Raw genomic sequence first — 27,482 nt, forward strand, 5'->3', positions numbered from 1 at the left:
ATGAAATAGCGCTGGGCACCACGGTAATTGATGGGGTTTTAACCATTTATTCCCCTTCTCCATAACCCAGCTGTCTGTAACGACGACCAAGTCCTGCCTCATCTCTGGGCGGTACATGATGGAGACGGTGGGTGAGGAATGCAAGCCAAAGCTAAACAATGCCCTTTACAGTCTTTTTCACTGTCAGAATCTCAACACATTACCGATCATCGGTGTAAACCACCTCGTACACAACCGAAAAGCAGCATCCCTGGCATCAGCTGCTTCGGGCGTCCCCGTTAACCCCTCCGGAGCAAACCCTTCCCAAACAGCCATTTCGGAGTGCGCGAAATTGATTTCCTCTTCGGCCTCCGCAGTGGGAGAAGATGGCGGCGCGGAGCCGCGGGCGCCTCTCCTGCTTCTCAGCGTGTTTTGGAGACATCCTCTTCCCCCCTCACGTCTCGCTGATGGAGGGCGGGTGGCTTTGGTGCTGGGGGTGCTGGTCGTGGTGCGCGGGTCCCTCCCGGTGCCTTTCGGGGAGCAAACCCAACGATAAGCAAATTTACAGCAGCCCCTCCTTGGGTGATTTCCACAGCGCAAAGACCCCCTGCCTCCCACCCCCTTCGTGTGCATCTTCTCTTAATTAATTAATACTGCATTCATCACTGCTTAATTCCCGTTTCCGTAGCACCCGAGGAGGGGGGGCTGTGGGCAAAGGCGGGTGCTGAGGCAGTCGGGATCCGCTGTCTTAGTGGAGGAGCTTAATTAGCCCCCGTGACAATATGGGAGCGTTTCCCGCAGCTCTGCAATGGGTGGTTTCAAACTGGTGCCCAGTGAGCGCAGCCCCAGGTCCCTGCGTTGCTGCTCGGGGTGTGCTTGTGGGGAAAGGTGACCCTTTAAAAAGCAAACAAAAATGCCCCAAACTGGTCTCTTTTGGAGCTTTGTGAAGGACGGGAGGCAAAGGGGTCTGGTTGGTGATGGGGGCAGGCAGGCTGGACACTGGGGATAGACCACATTGGGCTGTGAGGGCTCTGGTACCCCCTTCTCTGCTTGTAGCTGTCACCATCAGCATTGCAGGGCTCCTTTTCTTTTGGTGTTTTTACCTTAAACACAACCTGTTGGCACAGCAAACATTAACTGCAATGGTGCTGTTAGGAGAAGAGCGTAACTTCTTGAGGGCTGTCTGGAAAGGAAGCCAATGTGCTTGTCGTCCCAGTTTTGTGGCACACGTTGGAGTCTAGATCGGTGCCTTTATTTTGTTTTCTTAAGGTTTTTATCTCCCCATCTTTGAACTCTTCTCCTCTCTACAAAAACCCCAAGGAGAAGCAAACCCTATGTGCCCCACCGCTCATTTCTCAGTGGGGTGGTGACCCACAGGTATGTGTGCTCCTACCCAAGCAGATCCCACCTGGCTGGGCACCATGTCTAAGATAAGATGGAGGTACCTAGCACACGTGTGTGTGTGTGTGTGTGTGTGTGAGGAGGGAAGGGAAGATGGAGGGGGAACAAAAGCAGCAGATCCGCTGCGGTGCTGGGCCGGGCTCCTTGCCAAGAAGCGGCTGCGGCACGCAGCCCTGGTTGGGGTGGTGGTGGTGGTCCCCCCCATTGACATGGCTGGCGATGCTCCCGCCTGCCCTCTCCTCCCCGGCGCGAGCTGGGGCGTGAAGGTGGCTCTGGGCTGGGATGCGGGATGCTGCCTCACCCTTCCCACCGCTAGACGGGCGCCTTCCCACCGCAGCCCGATGCGCGCCTGTCCCGCGTGACTCGCATACGCAATGCAGCCATGCTTAACGAGCGTGAGTAATTATGCCAGGCGGAGGCTTGGGGTGCGGGGGGCGGTCGGGATCGTGTGTGCGCATGAGGGTTGGTTTGGCTTGACGGGTTTTTTTCTTAATAATTCCCATCATTCCCACCCCTTTTCCTCCCCCCTGCCCAGTCCGTGGCATTGAAACTTGGCCACCTCCTTGGCAGTGTCTTCGGGAGGGCCGGGGATGCGGGGGTCAGTTGGCACAGCAACTGCTGTTCGGGGACAAAAGGAGGCTTTTTTTGCAGCGACAGTAGCAGCTGCCAGCCAGAATAGCAAATCCATGCGACTTGGCACCACTCCAGCTTCCTTGAGGGTTGCAGAGGGATGGTATGTTGGAGGGTAAGACTAGCTAATTAATCTTCTGGCAGGGAACAATGTAATATCAGACAATTACAAAGACAGAATGAAATTACTATAGTGGGAAGGCTGGCATATGAATTTCTCAAAGGGTCCATCCCTCAACCCGCCGCTGTTACTTAATATGCAGGGAAAAGCACCGACTGTACATGTGCTTTTCTGTTGTGTGTAAGGGGGGGTTGTATGAATTGAATTATGTGTTTGGAGGAGGGGTGGCGGGACGCGGGCTCCGTTGCAGGATAAGCTTTTTGAGGAGCAAAAGGGAGAAAGAAGAGTTTTTCCAAGCAGAGATGTTCCCTGTCAACTACCATGCCGAGAGGGCAGACGTGGCGCGTTGCTGATGCTACAAGCTCACAGGGTCGGGGATATTTTTCCTGGTTATTTTTAATGATTACACTGTGATGCCTGATAACTACAGATTTTTGGAGGAGGATCTGGCTGCTGGGCAGAGGGGGAAGGATTTCCTTCCGCCTTTTTGCATGGAGAAGCCCTCAAAGAGCTTTGGAGCTGCTGAAAGTTACTGGGGAAACACACCTACCAGCTCAGTGGTGGTAATTGCCAATAATTAGCTGTAATCACTGCTACCTGCAGTTGGGACACTGTGATGAATAAAGCAGTGCAAGCCACATGGTGCAGGCTCCCTCTCTGTTTATTTGCTGTGGGGAAAGAATTAGGAAGGTCTCATTTATCCTGGAGCACAGGAAAGCATCGGTGGGAGATGGAATTAGTATAGGAAACCCCTCCTTCCTCCTCCTCCTCCTTGCCAGGCGTTATGGATAAGCTAATGACTCTCCTCCTTCTGCATCTCCCTCCCAGGATGAAACTAAATGCAGTGGGATCTCTAGAAGCGTCATTAAAAACCCAATGTGAAAACAGTATCAGTCAAATTCTGTTTGCAATGCTGGATGTGTGCGTATGCACACCAAGTCCCTGGGGACACGGCCAGGAGCTGCCTTGAGCTAACGGAGGATCTGGAACAACTCCAGCTTGGTTGTTCTTTCTCCTAAGGAATTAGAGTAGAGTTTTGTTTGGTGTCTGTAGAGGTGAAATGATGCAGGGATGATGTTTAAAAACCGCTGTCTGCCTGAGCTGCTGGGCTGGGCTGCTGGTTATCACTGAAGCTGGTGGAAACTTAGGCTGAATAAGTGTGGTTTTAAGGGGGTAACAATGTCAAGTGATGGATTGGCAAACTGGGCAGATCAGGAGGAGCTGCACACAGCCTCGTCCTTGACCTGTGTCCTGAAAGGCATCCTGGTGGGTGCCAACCCACCCATGGGGATTTGTCTGAATATTTCTCAGGGCTGGATAAATATCAGAAACTCTTCCCATTGGGTTTCATTAGGGATGAAGGTCCCATCAGAATTCCTTTGGCATGGTGCATATGGATGCGTGGAGCTGCCTATGTGCTCACTCAGCCCAGCCTGGGCTCCCTGTGCTGGCTCTGAAACTGGAGAAACCAAAAATTCCCTGCCTGGCCAGGGAATCCCAAAAGCCAAGTCTCTGCTCCCACCATCTGCTGTACCCACCCTCTGTTTGCTCTGAGGGTCCCCAAGTGCTTGAGTGCACAGTGCCTGCTCTTTGGATGCAGAAAAGAACGGGTGGTGCCCCTTTGGTTGCTGTCCTTATCTGCAGGCAACCAGACCTCCAGGGCCTGAGGTTCTGAGGGAAGCTCTTTTAAGATCAGCCCAACTTAGAGGCTGAAGGTCTCGGAGGTTTCCTATCCAGATAGTGATGGCTCTAGTTATGGATGCTGATGAGAGTGAAGAAACTGAATTTATCCCAATCATTTAATAAACAACAATTCATTTGGACTCAAGCTTGAATGTTAAAAATCACGCAGTTGAGTCCCTGTTCTGGGCTGTGTCTAAAGTCCTGCTGAGGATGAACTCTCCCTGTCCAGCAATCCTGTCCAGCCCTAGCCTTGGTTTTGGCTCTGTGTGCATTATCTTTTCCACTTCCACACAGGAGCAGTGCTGCTGGGCTAAGACTATCTGAGTTGCTTCATATTCAGCTATTGACACCAGAGATGTTTGTTTCTATAAATTGAGTGCATCTTCTTGACTATAGGTTCAAGTTTTCCTCTGTTATGGAGTTTTCTTTACACTGGAAAAAAATCTGTAGCGCTGGAATTTTGCCTTCAAACCACACAATAAAAAACACAAGGCCCCAACCTTTCACAGTCAGTTGAGTCAATGAAAGTCACCCTCTGGGTCCTGCTCACATTCACACTGTGGGGTGAATTTACCCATGGAGGTGGGTGTATCCAAACGTGTGTGTGCTAAAGAGCTAACAGCGGTCTGGGCAGTCTTTGACCTGAAGAAGCGATCCTCGGTGCTGCTGAAATTCCCTCTTTGCAACAGGCTGTGTCTCCCCTCAAGCCCTGCTGAGTGCTCCTAGTCAACCTCTGGAGTTAGGAAGTTTAATTTGTAATAAATCTGCATTAGAGTACAAGTAAATCTGCTTCAGTGGCTATAAAAATTAATTCCTTATCCTAAACATTATTATATAGCTTTCAAAATGAATTGACTGTGGTTGGTAGCCTACTATGTGCTGTTATTGGTAATTAGTGTAACAAAATAGCATTGCTGTAATATTTCCTGTCTACCCCTCCCCCAGTTGGGAGCTATTTCCTATTAGAGAATCAGAATTGCAAATGCCTGTGTGCAAACCGCTCTCGTTGGTTTCTGGATGCATTCTGCGTGTGTTGGAAGTCAATCTGTTCCTTTCTCTGTGTCGGCCTGTGGTTTTCTGGGAGCATTTGCTTCCGAAAAAGCTTTGGTGCGGCACAGGGCACCATTAGAGCCTGATGCTGGAGGGTGCTGGTGGCTGCCTGGTGGTGCCCAATGTTCTTGGATCTCCTCTGAGCTGCTGAGGTTGCTTACCATCTCCCAGGCCCTTGTGCCATGTCTTGCAGGCAACATGCCTTTGTTGTCTTCATCCAGAAGCTCAGCTTGTCCTGGAAGACATGATGGATCTGTCTGTGAAGGTGCTGGAGCTGGGCAGCTCTGAGTCTGCCAAGAGGTGGAGGGAAGCAGAGGCTCCCTTTTCTGAAGCAAACAATAAATGAAGGAGAAGGCTGGGGCAGCAATTCCCGGGCAGCCAAAGGGGGCACATAGCAGAAAGATGCCCACATGGAAGGCTGAAAGAACCTGAAAATCTCTCCTATGATTTTGCCACTGGACGAAGCAAGTTTTCACACCTTACTCTGTTGGCTTGACTATGCAACCTGAATGGGATTAAAAGGGGGATGGCAACAGAGGAGCAGCAACTCAAAGGTTAGGATATGCACTTCTACTTCTTGTGAGACAGATGGACACTGTTGGGGAGCTTTGCTCCACAGCCCCATTCTCATCTTGTCCAATGCCATTCTGCATTGCAGGGCTGTTCTGCCTGGCCAACAGTTATCAAACCCCGGTGCCCACCTCAAATGTCTTGGCATAGCCTCTCAGGAACACGCATACTAAACAATGCTGACCAAAACATACAACTGGCATTTGTTTGTGGAGTTTCCCATTGGATTATTTTTTTACCATCATAAGTCTTTTTTTTCCCCCTCCCAAATTTACAGCCTTCAACATCACCTTTTGAACTATTCCTTTGCAGCCATGCAGGTTAGAAACCTGATTCATAGCGAGTGAAAGCTCAGATTCCCCTGTAACTTTCTGACTCTGGGATCTGGGGCTTGTATGTGAACTACTCAATTTAAAACTTAACAGCTCTGTAACAAGAACCTGGGACCAGAGAAATTGGAAGCTGGGGGGAGCCTGATGTTTTTTCCATGCTGTCCCCAGCATGGAGCTGTTTCTTGAGTTTGGATGACATGACAGCTTCAGAAGTCTGGATGTATGCCCTGGACTCAGTCAGCCAATATATCACAGAGCTGAAAAATGCAGAAAATAAGCAGTAAAAGTGAGTGGGAGATATCTTTGCCACCCTGGAAAACATTCAAGGTTTAGGTACAGTAGTAATAACGATATCAGTACCATTCTTGGCCCAGATGAGGATGGTAAATCACAATTCCAGCAAGTTACAAAGTGAACAGGCTGTGCCAGCCGAAACCTTTGATTAGGTTTTGGTCGCTGAGCCTGGGGTTTTGTGTTTCAGCTGGAGCTGGACAAATGCAATTAGCTTAAGCTTGAGGATACGAATTCCCTCCAAGCTGGGGGGAGGAAAATAAAACTGCATGTTGGAAGGTGATATAATTGTGACTTTCTCCAACTGTTTTTTTTTTTCCCTTAGGTCAGAGGATATTGAAATGATTTAAATCAGGATTTTGCTGGGAACGAACTGATGTATTTTCTTCCAATGTAAAACCCCACGCTGATATCAGCAAGGCCACTGCTGTACTTTGAATCCTCTGTCCCCATCACTCCTGCAGGACAGGAGCAGCACTTTGGGCGTTGTTGGCACTGGCCAGGAAAATGGGGATATTTTCTCCTTTTTCAGCTTCCTTATGGAAAAGCCTGTATCTCAGGAGTTTGTCTGGAATTAAATGTTTTTAAGCCCTTTGACCAATTCCTTCTGTCCTCTTGCTTTGGGGAAAAAAAAAAATTGTGGCTTTTCTGTGATTCCACCCACATCTTTCTAACTGGAAGTTAATTTTGTTGCACTGATCACTTGACTCTTTCAAAGCCCCATCAAAGTAATTTCAGCTTAGTTCTTGGTGCCAGACAGGTATTTCTGTATCTTTTTAATGAACTTTGTAACTGGAGGAGAAACATAAGAAAACAAGACCTGCAGTAAATCACTTTGGTGAATGAGTCCTTACTAAAGCTGGGCAGAAATCAGATCTCCTGTTTGCATGAAAAACTCAAATGCAACCAGTCTCAAAGTTAGAAAGAAAAAAAATCTGAAAACAAAAATTGGGTCAAATTAAATATTTAATTTCAATAAAATCAAAGTTTTTCAAACATAATTTCAATAAAATCAAAGTATTTCAAAAGTATTTCTTCGGTTAATATTTTATGAGACAAGCCTAAAATTAAACATAAAGTTTTTTCTCAGTGGGGAAAAAACAGAGGTTGTTTTTGTGTTTTTTTTAAAGAAAAAAGTTCATATGATGAAAGTACCTTTTTTTCCCCTCAGAATAAATTTTTTCTCATACTGAGAATCTGTGTATGATGTTGTGTCACAGCAGCCAGTTCAGAGAGATGGTGCCTCTCTGGGTACCGGATCTGATGATGCTCCAGGGACAAAGATGCGCTCTTGCTGTTGCAGTGGAGTTTGCAGAAATCAGTCTTTAGTGTTATCTTTTCTATTTCTTGCATGGACTTGCTGTGATAGATTTGGGTAGACAGGTAAAATAGTGATGTGATGGTCACTGTGACTTCTAGCATCTGTGTGTAGGACCTGTGGTTCTACTTAGCTCTTTGAGGTTTTCATTTCGTGCTTTGATGGTTGAGTACAACCTGTCTGAGGAACAGAGGCACATGTGGCAAAACCCCCTTCGAATTTGTCTAATCTTCAATTGTAGAAGTGTTTTTCTTTATTCTCTTTGTGCACACATAGAAAGAGAGACTTCTTATGAATTCCAAAACACAACATGGTAAGGTTGGGCTGTAACATTAGTATTTGTGTATGCTTCCAAGGGAAAACTCCACTGCCTGGCCTGAGTTTATATATGCATAGTTTTTTTTTCTTGAATACTGAAAACCAAGGAGACTGTGCTTTAGTGCCATTATTCTGTAGACTGCTTCCTAAAATCACGTTCATTTGCAGCACAATTCTTGCTCTTTTGTCTAGACTTTCCCTGTGGCAACTAAAAGGCTTGGCTTTTTTTTGAGTAATAATAATGGGGCAATGCAATGAAAATGCAGGGCAAACACAATGCAGATCAATTCTCTTTAATGTGGGTCATTTATGCATGTGCTTGTCTGGTGGTATTTGTCCTCTGATGTTTGGCAAATGTGCTATTTAGCTGTTTTCTTTGACCCTAAATCACTTTGTCTGCAGCAAGCTTCCACTCCTGCTAGGAGGCAAAGCGGCTACGCTTAACCTTTTGTTTTCTACAGCAGATTTCTGACAACATAAATAGTTTGCTGCTCACTGGCAAGACTGTTGCACTGGCAGGAATAATCCTGTTCCTATCAGTTATGTATTCTGAGGCTTTTCTCACTGTTTTCCTCTGGCAATTTCTAAACTAGGTGCAGATCTCACGGACAGGAGTCTATGCCACTGCTTCTGTTGCAAAGCTGAGCCTAACGGCAACAGGCACATGTGAACAAGGATTAAAATGAAGGTCTCCCAAAGCCATGGCTTGGGAGCACTCCAGTGTCTGCTGCAGCTGCACTGGTGCTACCAGCACTGGAAATCTCAGATTTCAATCTGTTACATCCAACTTCGGTGCCAGTTTAGGCTACTTTGAATGGGATGCTTCACATGATGCTGCCTTCGCTCCCCTGTGCCAGGGAGCAAGATGTGTGTGTGTGTGCTGTGTGCTCCCCTCCGCTAACCAAGGAGGCATGAGCTGCCAAAGGGAAGCTTTTCCCAGGTTTTCTTTCTCTGCCACAGAGCAGGCTGCTGTTACCTGGGGCAGTTGCAGAGCAGACAGCAGCACTGCTGGAATGAGGGCAGGAGCTGTACAAACAATTTACTACCCTGCTGCAAGGATGCTACAACAAGGCCCATAAACAGCCACATAAAGGGAATCTGGGTGGGAGCTGGGAATACCCTGACAAACACAATTCTCCCTTAATTTAATAGAACGGTCCATTCAGCAGAGAATATATTGTAAAGCTCTCTCAGGTTGGATGGCCTCCTATTGTGTCTGGCCTTTGAAGTGCTGATTAGCTGGGCTGGGAACACGCTGATAAAAAGTTAATTTCTATTTGCTGTTGCTTTGTAATTGGATGAACACGAAAGCAATTAAATATTAAAACATACAAACAAATAACGAAGTCACTGTAATTAGCCAAAGTTTGATCACTGTCATATTTATTTAGGAGGAGATGATACGTCTCAGCAGGTGACATTTTAAATACCCTTGGCTGCTTTGGTGTTGTCTTCAGAGAATGCTGAATAATGTACGGAGGATTTAATTAAACCCCATTGTAAATCAGCTGTGATGACAGGGAAGTGACGGCCACATGTTGAAAAGAGAATTAGGCCGAAGCAAGAGAGATTAATTAACTGTTTTCTACGGGGTTCAACCTAAGCATGGGCAGGGAGTTTGTCCAAGGAGGAGAACTTGGTTTTTAAAGTTGTTTCACTTGAGGTTGGAGTCTGGTGTGGAGAAGGATGCCCTGCACCTGGAGATACTGCAGCCCCATAAGGGGTGGCTGTGATTGTTCATATAACAGCTGTGATTTGTCATATAAAATGAGAGGGGGAAACTGAGGCACTTTGTGCTGCAGCCTGCAGCAGTAGGTGCTGCTGGGTGGCTCTTCCCTCCCAGCACCTTTGCAGCCTCTGGGCAGGACAGTCCCCCTGGCTTGTTGGTACAGAAAAGATGTTTCACCTCAGTAAGTCAATCCCAGGAATCCTGAAAAGCTGCTTTGAACCTTGAAGCAGGAGGGGAAGGGAAGGTTCTGGATATTTGCTCAGCCTTGGCTGCATTAGGAAGCCCCAAAGTTTATTAGGCAGTTATCCAAGCTCCCTGGTGGAGTCTTTTGCAGGATGTGCTTTCTTCAGGTCCATTGGTCACCGGCCAAAGCAAGCGAGTGTCAACGTGTTATAGTAATGACAAGAAATAAACTCAGGCAAACTGGTGGGTGTTGCCTGAATCCAATTTGGTGAGTTTTATGTTAATGGAGAAAGTAGTGTGAGAGAGAAATGACAGAGCAAAGGGATAAGGGAGTGAGAGGAATTGAAATGTCAAGGGGAGGGTAAGGGTCAGTGTGTGTGGTTAATCAGCAGCATTCACATTTGAAGATTATCAAGCCTGATGGGTAAGACTCTTAACTAATTTGGGCATTTCTAAAGCCCTACTGCCTTCTGTGAACATGGGCTGTAGGAAGAGGAGGTGGTTCAGCTCTTGTGCAAGGCAAGATCTGATTGCTGGCCAGGCTTGGAAAAGCATTTTATCTGAGGCAGTTACAAGGAGCTTATCAGGCGTAGATCCAGCACTGGTTGCCACCTAGAAGAAGGTATAGACCACACCAGGCTTTTTCTCCTCTCGTCTTGTACTGAGAGACAATATTTCCAGTGTTATGTGAGATGTATTCCCTGCTGCCGGTGAGGGACAGACATGGGAGGAAGTCGGGCTGGAGAACCTTAGTAAATTAGATGGAACTCCCCCAGAACATCCCCATGCTGGGTTTGTAGGGGGTTTGTGGTGAAGAGCCTTGCAGACTTTAACTGTGAGATAGGAGTTAAAGAAAGAAATGGGCTGGGCAGTGGGGCTAAAGGGGGCTCAGGAAGAGAGCCTTGCGAGGGGAACATGAGCCCCATGGCCGGATTAATGGGATGCTGCTGTGCTTTGGGAATGCACAGGGTAATTTGATTTCCTATTGAACTATCCCATGCATCTCCTCTGGCAGGGCCATCGCTGATCACCAGGGACCCAGGGCGAGGATGAGCCTTGGTGGCTTGGTGTGGACAGCTCAGTGCAGAAGCAGCAGTGGTCCTTCTTGCACAGGTAAGATGCTGCCTCACGTGGGATCACAGCATGCGGATGAAGCTTTAGCTGCCGGAGGTGATGATTTGCACATGTGACTTTGCATTTCAAAGCCTCGTTTTTCCCCTCTCTTAGCAATGAAAACTGGGAGTAATTGTACACATAGCAGGAAAAAAATTCATTTTATTCCCAGAGGTGTAAATTAATTGATTCAGCCCAGGAAAAAGACCTGGGCACTTTTACAACCAACTCCCTGAAGGCATCTCCTCGCTGTACAGGTCTGATCAAAAATGCAAATAAGATGTTAGGAGGAGTAAGAGATGGGAAAGGATGGAGAGTAATAAGGAAATACAGTATTGTAATGGTGCAAAGAGTACTGCTTCCTTCTCTGAATACAACACAAAACCATGATTTCTGTTCCCCAAACGGTCTTGCAGTTCTGCTGGGTGTGCAGAGCGGATGAAAATAGCGATGGGGAGCTGGAAAACCCCCTTGTCAGGGCAGAGTGACTGCCTGGACGTGCGGAGCACTGGGCTGACATGATGCCCAGCCCCAGAGCAGGGAATGGAAGCCCTGCCTCTACTAAAAAGTGCTGTGGTGGTGTGAAGCAGCTCACTCTGAGCTCCACGCTCATGGGCAGTCACTGGCTGTGAGCTCATCCTTTCCTCAGTGGCTGTGGAGTCTACAGCCTGACATCAGGGCTGTGTGGGAAGCAGTAGTTGTCAAGAAGGGATTTATCCTTCCCCCTTTCCTCATCCCTGACTTGCTGGTTGTGGTTTGGGTCTCTTCAGCCTCTCCTGAAACTTCAGGGAGCGCTGCTGTGACAAACAAACCACCCCAGTGCATGTCCTGGTGCTGCCCTCTTGGGCTGGGGTTGGTGTAGCTGCTCCTGTGGGCTGGGTTGTGCTGTCTGATGGATTTGCACATGGAAGAGCATGTTTTCCTCTGTACTACTTAGGCAGGCAATACAGATGAGGCTTTTGCTGTCTTCCATAGTGCTGGATTTATGGGCTCTTCTAAATCAACAGTGACTACTATTCATTGGTGGCAAGACTCCAGTCTTGCTCTTGCTCTCTCCTCCTTTAGCATGTTTTTGCCATGACTTTTGGCCTTCCAGTGTAAGCCTTCAGCTTACTGAAGGTGCCTGAGGAGGTGTTTTGTGGTGGGTTGTATTATGAGGAAGAGATGGTCTTTGGGATGATCCATAGTAAGTATGCAATCTTGGCTGCCCCAGATTGAAATGGTTATTTAGGTGATCCTTGCAATCCATGGGGAGAGACGACCATCTCTGAGCAGGGGCTTTTGGGGGCCTGTGTCCCTTTGTATCTACTGAGGCATGCCTGCAGCAGACTCACTAGAGAAGATACAGAGAAACTTCATCTCAAATGAACCCCACTGCTGCTGGGTTCCCAGCTGCTGCAGCAGATGGGACTGGAAAAGCTGTGGGCTCATAGCTGAGTGTGAAGGCTGTCAGAGCAGGGTCCTAAACACTGAAAGCTTCGATTTGCAAAGCTCTAAGAAATAAGTCCTTTTTGCATCTCACATCGAGCTCCCAACCACTCGGTACCCTCCTGGTTTCAATTTGGCTGTGCCTCAGTTCCTCATCTCTACAAGAAGGATTCTACCTTTCCTCACAGGGCTGCTCTAAGGCAAATTAATGTTTGCAAACCACTTGGATACTATGATAATAAATGCTGTGAAAGCCCAGGAGAAAATTAATAGCTCATTATTTAGACCAAGACTTCAATCGTATGCCATATCCCGGACACAGGGCTACATATTGAATGATGAGGATAAAGAAAAATATTGAATAGCTGCTCATTAAGAGAGCACCATCCATCTGGTGTATGAAAGGGAGCTTTTTCCTGCGGAAAAAAAGTGGTCCACGATCATGTTATTACAATGTGTGTTGCAATGCATCTCTACAAGGGGACCAGGCTTTGGTTATCTGTGCAGGCTGGATTCTGGCATTTTTCAAGTGCTTGGCTGCAACCTGGCTGCTCTTTTAACACTGGGGTTGGCTTTAATATGTAGCAAAGAGATAAAAATGCCAGTAGATGGCACCCAAGAATATGGAGCATCACTCCCGGGTGTGTGAGACCAATAAACGTGTTGTTGTGTACCACAAATGGCTTCCTCTGTGCAGCTTTTTATATCAGCTCCTTATTTTTTTTCCTGCCTTCTTCTGGCTTGGCGATTTGGTGCACAGAGCAAAGGGGAAACAAGTGCATGAAGCAGCAGGGCTGGTTAGGTGCTCTGCGCACTCTGATCTCAATATTGTTTCTACCTTTTGGGTTTCAATTACTTACCAGTCTAGAAATCCTGAGCTGTGCTCTCCTCAGCTGACCTTTTTTTTATGCTTTGCTTACAGCTTGCTTGTAAAACGAGATGAAAACTTAATTTGAAAGCTGAAGTTAATTGACCTAAATAAACTAAGAGCCTTCTGTTGGCTTTACGGCGAAAAAACCCTGCATAACCTAGCTCTCCCCCTTAAACATATCGCAGAGCAGAATGGTTTTCCTGGTGCATCTTCGAGCTGCTGCTGTTTACTGACAGTTAGTTGTGGCGTAGTATTGTCTAGAGAGAAAAGCTGTTGTGCTCAGCACTGATGCGCAGCAGTGGGAAGGCAGCACCAACCTGGAGCAGCTCGCGTTGAGTAGGAAAGATTGAGCAGGGTAGTGACCCAGGAAAGGCTCTGGCTGCAGACTATCTGGGCTAGGTAGAAAACAAGTCCTAAGCTGCAGAAAAGTCTCTCCGTGTCTGCTTTGATGGCACAGAGCAGAGCCTTTTGCTGCCAGATTTCCTCGCTCAATGTGTGGTGTTACAGGATTGACAAAGGCAATTTTGAGCCAGGCTGTCGTCTGGAGGATGAGCCTGGCATTTAAGGTCTGTGATAACCTTTGTGATCTGTGATACCGCCTCCCTGCTGGGACTACAACCTCAGGCTGCCACCTCCTCTACTCTCCCAGCCACAGCTACCACCCAGCTCTCCCACTCTGTCTCACCAGCTTGCTGTCTGAGCTCTGCTCAGAGAGCATCAGTCCTGGTATGACTACACAGCTCTACCTGGGGCAAGCAGATGCTCTTGTGCCAGTTTAGCTTGATTCAGTACTACCTGAAATAGCTGAAACCGGAACAAGCAGTACTATGTCCGTAGCTGTGTCAGTGCAGTGATCTAAGTGCTTTCTGGCTGCGTTCATGTCATTTTTCCTATCCAGGCAAGTTGCTGGGCTAGGCTGAAGGATGCTTTTCTGGGAACTGCAGAAGAGAGGATGAAAAGATAAAGGGCACAGTGTAACCCTTCAGCTCAGCTCCTCAGAAAGCATTGGCGGTAGAGCTCTGAGCACTGGATGAAGATGGGAGACCTTGGTTTCACCTCTGAGTCTGCTGGAAACCCATCGTATGAGCTTGGTCAAAAGGGAGTTAGCCATTGCCCTTCTCTGTGCTGCAGTTCTCTTGTAAAACAGTTTTGACGATAGCCTGTTTCCTTGTGAAAGCTATTGCAGGTCTGTGAATGAAATGTCCCCTTTCTACACGTTCTTCAGGTGATATACTTGGGGCTGGGGGGAATTTGGAATGAGACAGTAAAATGACATCATGGATTTAGATTGAAAACGCAGACATGTTTGGGTCCGACACTCCAAAAACGTGTGTTTTCGGCTAAACCTCCCGTCTTCAGAGGATTTGCCAGGACACGGGGGGGGAGGAGGCAGCTGCTGGGGTCCTCCCTGCAGCTGTGGCAGTGGGAGCCCTCTTGTGGCACACAGTGGATGTGCCTGAGATGTTGGGAATGTTGGCTGGGATGTCGAGTCGGGATGGAGAATCCGATTAACAAAAGAAGTAACCTAGAGAGCGAGAGAGATGTGTGTCCAGGAGTAACCGGTTCAGTGGGGAGCTCTATTTCAAAAGCCCTCATTCAGTGCAAGGCAGTAACAGCAGCTGATGTTGCTTCATCTGGGGGAAGTCACGTACTATTGAAGAATTGCCAATGCACCTCTAAACTAGGTGAAGGAAGGGCATTGTAGAGTACCCTGAGCTTGAAGGGACCCACACAGGTCAGCCCAGAAGTTAAACCATGTATCTAAGAGCACTGTTCAAGTTCTGCTTGAACACTGACAGGCCTGGGGCTATGACCACTTCCTGGGCTTCTTGCTTCAGAGTTTAACCACCCTCTCAGTGAAGAGCTTTTTCATCATAGCCAATATAAACTTCCCCTGACACAACTTTAAACCATTCCCTTGCATTGTGTCACCAGAGGTAAAGATCAGCATCTTCAGCTCCACTCTCCCCCATGATGAAGTTGCAGACAGCAGCAAGGTCACCCCTCAGTCTGCTCTTCTCCAGGCTGAAGGAACCAAGTATCCTCATCTGCTCCTCATCAATCACATCCTCTAGCCCTTTTGCCATCTTTGTGTCCCTCCTTTGGGCATATTCTAATAATTGCATATCCTTTTTATCTTGTAGGGCCCCAGGCTGCACACAGCAGGTGAAGCCACGCCAAGGCTGAGTATTAAGGGACAATCATGTCTTTGGCTGGTTAGTTATACTGTGCTTAATGCACCCCAGGCTATGGCTGGTCATTTTTGCTGCCAAGGCACATTGTTGACTCCTACTGAGCTTTCCATCAACCAAACCCCACTAGTCCCTTTCTGCAGGGCTGCACTCCAGCCTCTTGTCTCTCAGTCTATATGTACATCCAGGTTACCCAGCCCCACGTGCAGAATCTGGCACTTGTTGAGTTCCACACAACTGATGATTACCCAGAGCTCTAATGTGTTGAGGCCATTCTGTAAAGGCTTCTCTACCCTTGAGGGGAGCAGTTGTTCTTCCTAATTTATTATATGCTGTCAAGCTCACTTAGTGTGTGTTCAACTCCTGTGTTCAGGTTATTGATAAAAGCACTGAAGAGCTTGGGCTCAAAACTTGAGCTTTGGAGGAGAACACTATTGGCTGGCCACCAGCCAGATGTTACGCCATTTACTGCAGCTCTTTGAACCTGACCTTCAGCCGATTGTGTTGTGTACATGTCTAACTGTATGCTGGTTATCTTGTTCAGAAGCTTACTGTGAGACACAGTATCAGAACCCTTGCTAAAATCCACAAAAACACACAGCCACTACTCTCCCTTTGTCCATTACGTGGCTGATTTTGTTATGAAAGGATATTAAGGTAGTAAAGCATGACTATCCCTTCATGAGCAGAAGTTAGCTTTGTCCAATGACTGCTCTGTCTTTCAAGTGTTTTTCAGTATCTCCTAGAATAATCTTCTCCATAATTTCACCAGGCACCAAAGCGACACTGACAGGCCTATAATTACCAGGGTTGTCTTTCTTGTCCTTCTTGAAAACTGGAATAACATTTCCTAGCTTCCAGTTGACTGGGACCTCTCCAGGCTCCCAGGACCACTGATGGATAACTATGAAAGGCCTCACAGTAACATCAGCCAACTCTATCAGTAACCTGGAAGGAGTCTCATCAGGCCCATTCGTATTATGTTATACTTTGCAGTATAGCTAATTAGTTGCACTAGCTAATCCTGTACAAGTTTAAAGTCAACTGAGACATTATTGCTCCCCCAGTCATGACCCTCCAACCTGGGGGCTCCAGGCACCCAGAGTGCATCACTGATGTTAAGGATAGAAGTGAGGAAGGAATTAAATGTCTCTGCTTTATTTTCATCCCTATTTGTGAGGCGACCAAGCCCATACAGTGATGGACCAACAGCTGGGGTTTGGAGAGAATGCAAGCACAGAGCCTTGGTGTGAAAGGGATTGCATTAAACTAACCTGTGAGAGGTCACCTCAAACCTGCTCAAAAAGCTGGGCCAGGACTGGAACCTGTTGCTGCAGGGAGATGCTCCTGCAATGGTAATTGAAATAACTACAGCCCAGTGTAACAGAGGGGAAATCGCTGGCCGGGGAACGTCGCATGAGCTGGCAGCAGAAAACAGATGTTCCCCACTACATTTGCTCTCTAAGTGAAAGTACAACAGATGCAAAACAACATTAAAATGGTAGCAAGGCTGTAAATACAGCTTCTAATTACCACACCAGGTAATGTCAATCGCAACAATCCAGATTTCTCCCACGGATGCTCTGCAAGCAGGTGGGATGTATAAAGTCTTTTAAAAGATGGATTTGCTGGGGATTTTTTCCTCCCCCCTTTTATGCAACATACATAAGCTCGCTCACTTAGGGCAGCAGAGGAGAGTGTCACAGCCTTTCTGCCTGATGTATCTTTGGTACAGGGTGCTGAGAATAACCAACGAGATGAGAACAGAGTGTTAAATGCAGAGATTTGGGGATGGGGAGAGGTGGGTGGAGGAAGCTGCCTAGTACGGGAATAGTGTGAGCAAGAAGGGAAAGGAAGGAGCAGAAATGAAAAGCTACAAGAGACAGCGTGAGTGACAGGGAGAGAAAATAGCACAGAGCAGGGTGGCCCCAGCTGACTTCTTGGAAGGTACAGTGTTTGCTGTGGGGAGGAGGGATTTGGGATCTTCCTGGCTCTGGCAATGCCTGACTGGTGGTTTATAAAGGGTAATGGATGGAAACGCTGCCCCTGATTCTCTGCTGACCAGTCTGTTCACAAGTCTGATCAGGGGTTTATAACCCTGCCAGCTGCAGAAGCAGCTCAGATCTCACACATTAATATCACTGGCACTTTCCCCTGCAGCTCCTGGGGTCCTCCTGTCCAATTTGGGAGGTTGGTTTGCACTTCATTCCTTTCTTCTAAAACAGGAAAGACTCTCTTTTCAGAGGTGATTTGGTTTTTGGAGCGGGTGGGAAGGCATGTGGTGTCAGGATAGGGTCATTTTTAAGGTGGAAAGGCCTTTTCAGAGGCTATTGCAGCTCTTCCTGAAGGTGGAAGACTGTGACTGCCCAGGTCCTTGTGTGCCATAGCTCTTCCAAATTGCACTTCAGGCATGGAGCCAACCTAAGACATAACTTGGTGTGAAATACCAGCAAGACCATGGGACGCCCTGGAAAGGATGTACACATTAGCAGAGGCACACCAGTGCCTACACTAGCAGCCCACGTGGACTGAGTGCTCACTCTTCTACCAGAGCTGATCAGTGATTCCTGCATTGCTTTAGCAGGTTGGGCATGTTTCATGGATTAATATGGAGATATTTAGAGCCTGAATATATCATGAAAGAGAGAGAGAAAAGCATTTTCTTCTCTTCTTCCCTGTAAGCGCTCTTCCAGCTTTGTTGCTCTATCTGCTGTTGATGGCTGCTGGGAATAACGTGTAGGCACTGAAGTGAGAACCTGCAGGATAGTCATATATTACACACAAGCGTGAAGATCAGTGCCTGCCCAGAGTTTATCCCAGATGTTGTTGTGTATTACAGGTACGTCTGAAGCTGATGCTCAGCTTCTCTTCATGCTCCAAAGCTCACTTGACCACAAACCTGCACGTAGCCCTAGAGAGGCAGCCGGCTGCCCCCTTGGGATATGCAGGAGGGAACAACTGCCTTTGGGCTGCCTGGGGAGGGCAGGGGATACCCAGGCTGTACCTGGCTGGGGCACAGCACAGGGCCCATGGTGCTGCTGCAGCCCTGCATGGCCCCACAGGGCCCGGTGAGGAGCAGGGATGTGTTTGCTGCACACTCGTACGGTGAGAGCTGTAATACAGTCACAGACCAGAAAATCCCCTTCTCTCCTCCCAATCAAATTAGGAGGAGAGAGCAGCAGAAAGTGCATTAACTAATCAAACTGTGATTTCAAATTGATTATTGCAAATTGCCAACCATAACAATTCTCCTAATGGCAGTCATTTAAAAATAAAAAATAACAAAACCAAGAGCCTCCATTAGGCGCTGTGCTAACCCCTCCTTGCTGGGCGAGGGCTGTCTGTACATCACAGCCCTTGCACAGGGCTCTCTCTGCGGCTCAGAGCCCTGGATTAGCCCCTAAGCCGAGTGGTGTGGGAGCAGACGCTTGGCTTTCTGCCGGTTCTGCCCCTGTCCACCGTCACCTGGCACGGGGATGCTGGTGGCAGCCTTGTTATGGGAGCGCTGCCTTGCTGATGGCAGGCATTCCTGGAGCCTGGATGTGGGCAGCAGCCCTGTGCACCTTCCCAGCAGTTTCCCTGGCAACCAAGTCATCCTGCCAGCAGCCTGCCATGTCAGGAAGAAAACAAGATGACACTGCAGCTCCTCAACACAAAAGCCCAAACCACAGAAACCCCTCCGAAACCTGCCTCCTCCTCCCCCCCACCCCAAACTGTTGGCTCCTTCCTCCCAGCTCCCACCCTGTGTTTTTGCAGGCTGTCCTGGAATGCCCTTGTGCGGGGAGGAGCACAAAGCACTGTACTTAGAATCATAGAACCATAGAACAGTTTGGGTTGGAAAGGACCTTCAGATCACCCAGTTCCAACCCCCTGCCATGGGCAGGGACACCTCACACTTAACTATGTCACCCAAGGCTCTGTCCAACCTGGCCTTGAACACTGCCAGGGATGGAGCATTCACAACCGCCCTGGGCAACCCATTCCAGTGCCTCAGCACCCTAACAGGAAAGAATTTCCTCCCTATATCCAATCTAAACTTCCCCTGTTTAAGTTTGAACCCATTACCCCTTGTCCTATCACTACAGTACTTCAAAGACTGTCAGTCAGGTCAGGCAGATGCTGAAGTGATGGGAAATTGGGAAATGGCTCCTGCATGAGCTGCATGGTCCTGCCTGGATCTTGGTCAGGTTTCTCCATGTTTTCTCCCTGGACAACTGAGTGGTTTGCTTGGCTGTGGGTGTTGGAAATGCTATGGGACCAGGAGTTTGAAGGCACCTGAACTGTACCAGATTCCAGTCCGGCAGAGATAATGGCAGCAGTGTTCCTCCACTGCCACAAACATGGCAAAGTGTCCATCAGGTTTTGGGTTTCCCACTGTTCTCTTGTCATGGCCATTCTCACGGGGCCTTTGTGGTGCCTTCAATGGACCTGAGGCCTTGTCATGAAAGGGCTTCAGTGGAAGCTGGTTCAGTGATGGAGAGTAAGCTGGTTGTGTGTTTTACATGGAGTTTTACATGGTCTTGTGTTGTGGTGGCAAGATAAGGAGCACCTACCTAGAAGATGGGTACATGTGTTAGTGGTTTTTGTGGAATTAACCCTGCATTGTAAAGACAAGGCAGGAGTATTTTTTGGATCCATATGAGGGGGCATCAGGAGGATGGGGCACAAGTGAACATGGAGGGTCTAGAAATCTTGGAAAGTGGGATAGAGAGATCTATAGTGAAATCTGTTGCTCCTAATAACACCTTCAGGGCTGAACACGTGTGTGGACGCTTGTAGAGGTGCTTCATACAGCACCTCTACAAGCACCTCTAAACCAACTAGTATTGGATAGTCTTTGTTTCTCAGGTCATAGCGTTCGTTTTTGTTCTTCTTTTTGTCTGTTAATACAAAACATCTGTCTGCAGGTCTTTCAGTCTGATGGCTTTGTCCAGACCTATCTTCTTTTCTGAACTGTTTGAACAATACATGCAGATTTTACAAGGTATCATGCTTGTAGCCCTAGCTCCCTAGTGAAGCAAGACAAGGCTTTCTTTGTGTTATAAACAGGCCATCCCATTACTACTTCACGTCATATAAAACCTAACTCCTGATTGCTGTGTTTCCTCCAAGGCGGCTTGCCTCCCAGACTTAAGAGTTAGACTTGCAAGAGTAAAACCTCATAGAATCTCCTTTCCATTGGATGCGTAGAGTGAAACTAGAGATTTACTCAGTTGCACATGTTGAGTAAACAATGTGTTTGTCAAACGTGTTTGTCAGATTTGTTTCTCTGTATAAAGCAGTTTTGCTTTGATACTTGCTTCTTCCAGTGTGTACATCAAATTCACTCAACTGGTAGTCATGTTTGGGAACAGAGGTTCTGGTTTCCCTTGCAACTGATGCCTCCATTTGTATCTAATCAGCGTTATTAGTCCTGGAGCTCATAATCATGAGAACTTGTGCCCATGTTGCCTGATATTTATACTAACCCATTGGGGTTGAATGTAATCGCCTTCTCTTTTGATTACCATAAACATTTGATAACCTAGCTGTTTCCAACAGTTGGAGAGGTCTTATCACTGTTCTCGAGGGAGTTTGTTTCTCTGGTCAGGGACACCTACCTAACGACTAGAAGATAATTTCTATGGAAAGGCTTATCCTGTTTGTACAGGACAAGTCTTGGGGACTATAGAGTTACCAGGTAGGCACAATTGTTTGTCTCTCTTCAAGCAAAATATTTCTAAGGTGGCCAAAGCATTGCTGCTCTCCTGTCTGCTTGTGTTGAGGAGCACTTGAGCTCCATCCTCTCCTTCCCTTGGGTCCATTAATGTTCATAGAGGCCTGGAGATTCCCCTGTCGTCTTGTCCTCCTCAACCTGAAAGGGAGAATGGCATCTCTCAAAGGAAGGCAAATGACCTGGTTGTCTAATCCGCTTCTAGTCATAAATGCCCACCTTCTAATTCTTACTTTGGAAAGACCAGATGATTCTTCCAGTCATGTCCCACCAAATGCCATCACTTGCTCATCACATGGCTCATGAACTGTGCCCTGCTCTCTGTCTGGGGCTCACGCACGCTGCCTCCTCAAGCTCTTCGCCCTTGTAAGTGAAAAAGCAAGAGGGCAGAGCTGTGGGGAGCAGTCACCTCTGGCAGAATGGTTAACAGGTTCAGCACAAGGTTTTCATTTTCCTTGTATTCTTTTTCTTCTAGGGCTCTGGAAAGAAGGGGGGAAATGAAGGAAAAGAGAGAAGATTTGATGGAAAAGCTGAAATAATAAATACAAACCCTTCTGAGTGAGTGGGGAAGTAGGGGAAGTGTAGAAAATATTTAAGAAAAATTCAAAATAATGTTTTAATCTACATACAGAAAACAAATATTTGTGTGCTGCTTTTTCAGTTTTTCTAGTAGCTCCATTAAAACCTCAATAATATAGAGGAGTCTATTAAAGGTTTTCAAGATGAAACCAAGTTTGGTCATTATCACTAAATGGCTCTTTGGTGGGCTGTATAAAAAGAGTCAATGGTCTCAGTGTGGTTCTTAGTGGAAACATGCTCAAACTGCAAACCCAAGATTTCTGCTGGCCTTACATCAGCACTAACAGATGCTGCAGGGGATGAGGGCAGGTTTCTGGCTCTTCTGCTGGCCTGTGCTAACACCCTGTTTCCAGGATTAGTTCTGCCCCCAGCATGGAGGAGGCAGCAGCCCTAGGGTCCTTTCTTGGGGCAGTTTTTCCAGTTTTAGCTCTGGGGGAATCTGCACCATGGCTGCTCTTGCTGCTCCTGCAGAGCTCTCGTAGGAGTTGGAGCCCAGCAGCTTTCATCTGCACTTCAGTCAGGCTATTACTATATATATTTTTAAACTTGTACATCTCTTCCATGAATACAGACAGGCTGATGAGTACAGCATTTCTTGGCATTCTTTTGTCCTTTGTTAGGACTCTCTCACTTGCGAAGTACTTCAAGTGCTAACCCTTCCCTTCGAGGACTCGCACACAGTGTTGGGGGGACGTTACAGCAAAGCCTTGGTGAGCCTTAACTGCGTTCAACAGCAGCATGTTGCAATCTCATGTATCTTTCTACTGATCCAGGAGACCCCAAATGGTTGCAGAGAACTGATTGACCCTTGGAGAGAGATTTTACTATGCATAAAGACCAGTTCCTGGGTGCCAAAGGAAGAGAGCCAAATTGAGACCTGAGAATGAGGCTTGCTCTATGGGATAGCAACAAAGCCAACTCTGTCTCTTGGAAGTGAAAAACAGAGGCAGCAAAAGAAGAGATTTTCTGGGATCTGTCAGTTTATACTGTCATTTTCCTTGGTCTATTGCCAAACAGCTACAGTCTGCGCTTGGGGAAAACAAGGGGATGAGTCAGTCTTCTCCGCTCAGGTTGTTATTGGCACCTCTTGCAGGCTCTTACTTAGACTCTGATTAGTAGATTTGAGCTCTCAGCTCCGCCATGTCCCACTGTTTGTCAAAGGACCAGTCTTTGGCCATAGGGTCTGATTATCTTCACACAGTCAAGACAAGTCCAGTCCATTAGAGGCTTAGCAGAATGGGAAATTAGAAACTCTACAGCCATCCTCTGGGAGAACTGCCCATATTTGAGTCAAAGAAGCAGCCAAAGAGAGGTTTTTGCTCCCAAAAGGGATTTGGCATTGGGTCAATACAGAGGAATGTCATGTGTGTGTGGCTTATGCTTGGTCTTTTGTGCAAGGAGCACAAGGAGATGTGGATGCACAAGGGTTGGTTCTGCAGGGCCAGTTGATGGCCCAGCTGTGGCTCTTGGTACCACAGCTCAGCCATCCAACATCACAGGCAGGTTGGTCTTGTGAGCATCTGGGGCCTCTGCAACGCAATAATCCAAAAGCATACTTATGGGGCAGCTGGCCCTGCTCAGAGCCCCTCTGCAGTGCTGCTGCACAATGTTTTTTCTTGTAGGAAATGTCAAAAGAGGTAAAATCCAGGAGGGATTTTTGTGCCCGCCAATAGATCAGCAGGGCTGGTGAAGAAATGCGAGCTCAGATCTGAGTCACGTTGCTGTGTTCAAGTCGTGTTGGACACAGGAATTTATTCTTCTGAATTGTCACCCTGATGGACTCTAGAAGGGTCAATGTCCGTGTTTCTGTGGAAGGGAACACTGCCCAGGGCTTGCACTAACATCTATCATGATGTCTTTGGTGATCTTGTAGCTGATTTTCTTGCTAAGAAGGAAGAGCTATTTGTTTTTAATACTGTCCCTGTTCTGTTTTAATGGTAACTGACTGATTGATGCCAGGTATGACATGGACCTGTTAGGGTGTTGCTTGCCTGCACAACCTGAGCCTGTGTGGCAATCCTTACAAAGAGCTCACTGAATAAATATCCTTGTATATTTGAGGAGATGAGGACCTCTGTGTGCTCAGTTCCTGCTGGATTCAGTACCAGTGGATACGCTCAGACTACACAGCTTTACGTGACTGCAGAAGTACTGATCATTGTAAAAAAGGGAGTCAAACCTGAGGCTTGGTCTATGTGGAAATTTTCCAGACTCTTTCATCTATTGCTCATAAAGTTCTGATGAATACATTGTGATCCAGAGAGCTGCTATTTTCTCTGTCATGCAGCAAGTCAATGTAATGAGAGCAAAGTTCCTGACTGGGCAACCTGCTTAGAAAATGTACCCATTTCTTTTGAGATTAGTGTGCTTCCTCTGAGCTTTTCTTTTATCATGGATACAATTGTAGTTGCTTGTGGATGGACATAGGAAATTATCTCATACCGTGTGTGATTGGAAAAACAACCCACCCCGGTTGCATTTCTCTGTTCCCCGCAGAGAACTTTATCTTGCAGATTGAATTGCAAATAGCAATTCCAATGGAGTTACAAAAAATAATTTTCCGAGCTTAGTTTCTGCTAAAAAGCAGGTCTGAAAGCAAGGTTTTGTTTTAATTAACCAGGTGGTTTGTAATCAATTCTCCCCTGGCAGGGATGAAAGTGCTAGTTCAGTGGTCTAATTGTGAAAATACTAGCAGGAAACTGCATCTATAACCAGGCAAATAAATTCTCTTCAAACGAACACTCATGTCCAAAGCTAATCTGAATGCTAAATGCAAAAGATATTACGTGGGGTTTTTCTTGATGTTTTACTCTTGTTTGGACATTTGTGCTGTTTAACTCTGCAACTACCTGTTTGTTATTTGGCTGAATTAAACCCTGCTGCCTTCGTTAGCATATACAAGAGCTTAGTAATACAATCAGGCACTAATGCGTTCATTTTCTACTTGACTGCTCATTCATTGAGATGTTAGTACATAAGAAGAATATGAACAGGGTGACTGGGATGAACTAACCAATTCATAAGGGATGATCTGAAAATGCAGCTGTCTGAGGGAGATGGCCTCAGCGCAGACTGAACTCAGCAGAGCTGGAGGAGACCCCAACAAGGTGGGGTGCTCAGCCCTGAGCTGAGATGCCACCACCTCATTTCCCCTAAAATCCCTTGGGCAGAGTTTGCCAGGAGGCAGCTCAGATGCTGCAGGTTGGGTCCATCTGGGGCAGCTTCCCACTGCACAGAAACCCAGAGACCTTCTCTGAAGCTGTAGAGATCTTTATTTGCAAGGGCTGAGTGCTGGTAGGGGAGAGCAGCCAGGGTTTCCCCAATGACAACTGCTCCTTTCTGTTTGCTTTTCCCCATCCCAGCCCCTGCCAGGAATGTCACTGGTGGGTTTTTTTCTGGTTCTGAGCCCTTTGCTCTTACTGGTTTTACTCTGACTTCTCTCTTGGGAGTTAATTATTACAGATCTGCGTAACCTTCCTGTCTGCAGACAAAAAAGCTGAGCTGAGGTGCAGACCCGTGGCTGGCATCCATTCTAAGTCAGGGCTGGCTTCAGAGGTGTGTAAAAAGCAATCAGGTTGCTTCCATCTGTGTGTCTCGAGCAACAGCAGTGGTTTTGAAAGCCACATTTTCCCTGCGCTAGCAAATCTCCTCCCCCTGACAATGCTCTCGCAACAGGAACTGAGCATTGCCCCTTTATTGCCATTTTCAGTCGAAGACATGGAGACTCAAAAGAGCTAGGTAACTTCCTAAAGGCTGCTTGCACGTGTGCTACATCAGAGTGAGGAGTCCCTACTTTTGTGCCCTGCAGTGACCCTGAATCCTGGCTGCTTCATATAGGAGCCTCCTGCTCTTGCAGGAAGGTTGAAAGCAACCTTTTAGTGCAAGGTTGGTCAAATTATTTGCATGTAGATTTTCATCTCTCTGCTTTGCAAACCTTAGATGTCCCCTCCATGCTCAGCCTTATTAATACTGCTGGTGCAGGTTTTCTTACACTTGGACTAGGAAATGCTCCTTTTCCTTTCAGCATCTCTTTGGTTCCTACAGACAAAAATGTTGTCTGGGTTACTCTTGACTTGAAAGTAGATCTGACAGGAACCGTTCCCTGCTCATGTCTTGGCATGTCCTGGACTTCTTGGGTACAATCAAGATCAGGACCCCCTGTATTACAGACAACTCCCGTTTCCTACAAATAGGAGTGCTGCATCCCGAGCTGTTGGCTCAGTCCAAGAAAGGGATGTGGCAGCTGCCTTTGTTTCAAAACAAAGTAAGTTGCAGTCCAAGAATTGGTTTACTGATGTCCAGGAGCAGTTCAGTGGTACTGTCATGTGGAATGACGCCCACTGGCAGAGATCACTGTGAATGATGGTGAGGTGATCAATATCTCTTTGTGATTAACCCCAAAGCGATGTGCATGTGTACTGTGTGACGAGCACTAAGGTCCACCCTTCCCACCTCCCTATGTGTTATGCCTGTAGCAGCATATACATTGCAATCCTGGTTTGCTTTCCTACAGGAATGGATGGGATTATTCCCTTTGGGAGTGAAGGTGGGTTCCTGTATTGCTTCATTCACATTAAACCAAAAGATTTGCAAGTCAATTCCAAGAAGACTGAAATCAGAGAAGATGCTTGACAGGGGTGCATCTGCCTGCAGAGTGGAGGCTGCATGGGCAGGGGAGTCAAGGGCTCAAGGAGGCGAGAGTTGAAAGAGATTTAACAAAGACAGGGCAAGATTAGCTCGAGCTGTGCGTGTGTCTGTGTGTGCCTGGGTGCCTGCGCATCTCCGTGTGTGGGATTTTGCTTCCCCATTCTTTCACCGCCCAACGTTCTTTATTGTCTCTTGCAGGTAGATCACTCGTTGCTATAAATTTTCTTATCTCCAGTGCTTTTCCAATTATGGATAACAACAGGAAAGCAGTCATTGGTTTCTAAAAGGTCATCAAGATTTAGGGCCCGATTGGGAAGGGGATGACTTATGGAGTTAGCTTGTGTAAATCTGGGCAAGTTTTATGCACAAGTCAGGCACGAAATGTAAGCGAGATTCATAAAAAACAGAGATTTACACAGGCTTCAGTTAGTAGAAATCAAAATGGTTATGAAAATTTCCCGTTCTCTCTATGCCTGTTTATGCAAAGAATAAGCTTTAAATGTGTTTTCAAGTGCCTGTGGTGCTGGGGAAGGGCTGTCCTGCCAGTCGTGGGCAATGAACCACTGCCTGTTCAGAGGATGCTCAGGGTGGTCAATATGAGCTTCTCCCATACCTTGCCTTGCTAGTCATCTAGAAGTGACCTGCTCCGTGCCTGAGAGGGCAGTTTGGTATTGTCTGAGTGCTGGCAGTGTCTAGTGAAGGTGATGGCTGGGATGGAGCTGCTTCCCAGGTGACACCAGGATTAATGCCGCTGTGTGTCTTTGCAGTCACAAAGTCAATGCAGACCTGTAGGACTTCGTTCATTGAATTTGTCAGGTTTGCAGCTGATGTGAGCCTGCCCAGACACTGGTTCTACATCACCTGCTGTTGGCTGTGTCTGCTGCCAGCAGCTGGAGAGAGAACAGTGAAGGCTGCAAGCCCCAGAGGCTGTGAGCAGAGGAGATGCTTCAATCCCAAGATGTGGCACAGGCAGCAGCTACATCCCAAAGGTTACTTGCCTTACCCAAGTGCTCAAAGTGTCCATCAGCCTCTGTGGTGAAGCTACTGGTGCTGTCAGTGACATAAGGTGACAGCCTGTTTCCCATTGGTATTGCAATGGCTTTTGTGCATATGCAGTGATGTCTTACTGCAAGGCCTGGCTCCATCTCAAGTGGCGCAGCTCATGAGAATAAGAGTGAAAAATGTCTCTTTTGTGTTGTGTCCTGGCCTGTCCCAAAGCATCCCTGGCCATCAGGTTCCCCTTCTGCTTTCCTCTGATGCTGACAAACCTCTAAAAAGAGGCTTTTCTTCTAGTTGCAGGAAAATAACATACATAGAATGGGTTTCCAAGCTGT

The 27,482-nt window shown here is 47.2% G+C and overlaps 1 protein-coding gene across 10 annotated transcripts in view; it reads left to right on the forward strand.

Annotated features, from left to right (window-relative positions):
• Positions 1-1,571: 1,571 nt before the first annotated feature.
• Positions 1,572-27,482, forward strand: part of TNRC6C (trinucleotide repeat containing adaptor 6C) — a 322,096-nt gene continuing 296,185 nt past the window's right edge. For 3 of the 10 annotated variants that reach the window (XM_062639896.1, XM_062639897.1, XM_062639903.1), the window contains exons 1-2: positions 1,576-1,775; positions 10,621-10,718. The gene's annotated coding sequence lies outside the window, so the exon portion shown is untranslated. Of the gene's footprint in view, positions 1,776-1,988; positions 2,126-10,620; positions 10,719-27,482 lie in introns of those variants that run through there. The other 7 variants (XM_062639893.1, XM_062639902.1, XM_062639901.1 and 4 more) reach the window with 5 other exon arrangements.

The sequence above is a fragment of the Pezoporus occidentalis genome, unplaced genomic scaffold (assembly GCF_034315485.1).
Source record: "Pezoporus occidentalis ecotype Australia unplaced genomic scaffold, CSIRO_AGI_Poc_V1 ctg62, whole genome shotgun sequence".
NCBI classification, from domain to species: Eukaryota; Metazoa; Chordata; class Aves; order Psittaciformes; family Psittacidae; genus Pezoporus; species Pezoporus occidentalis.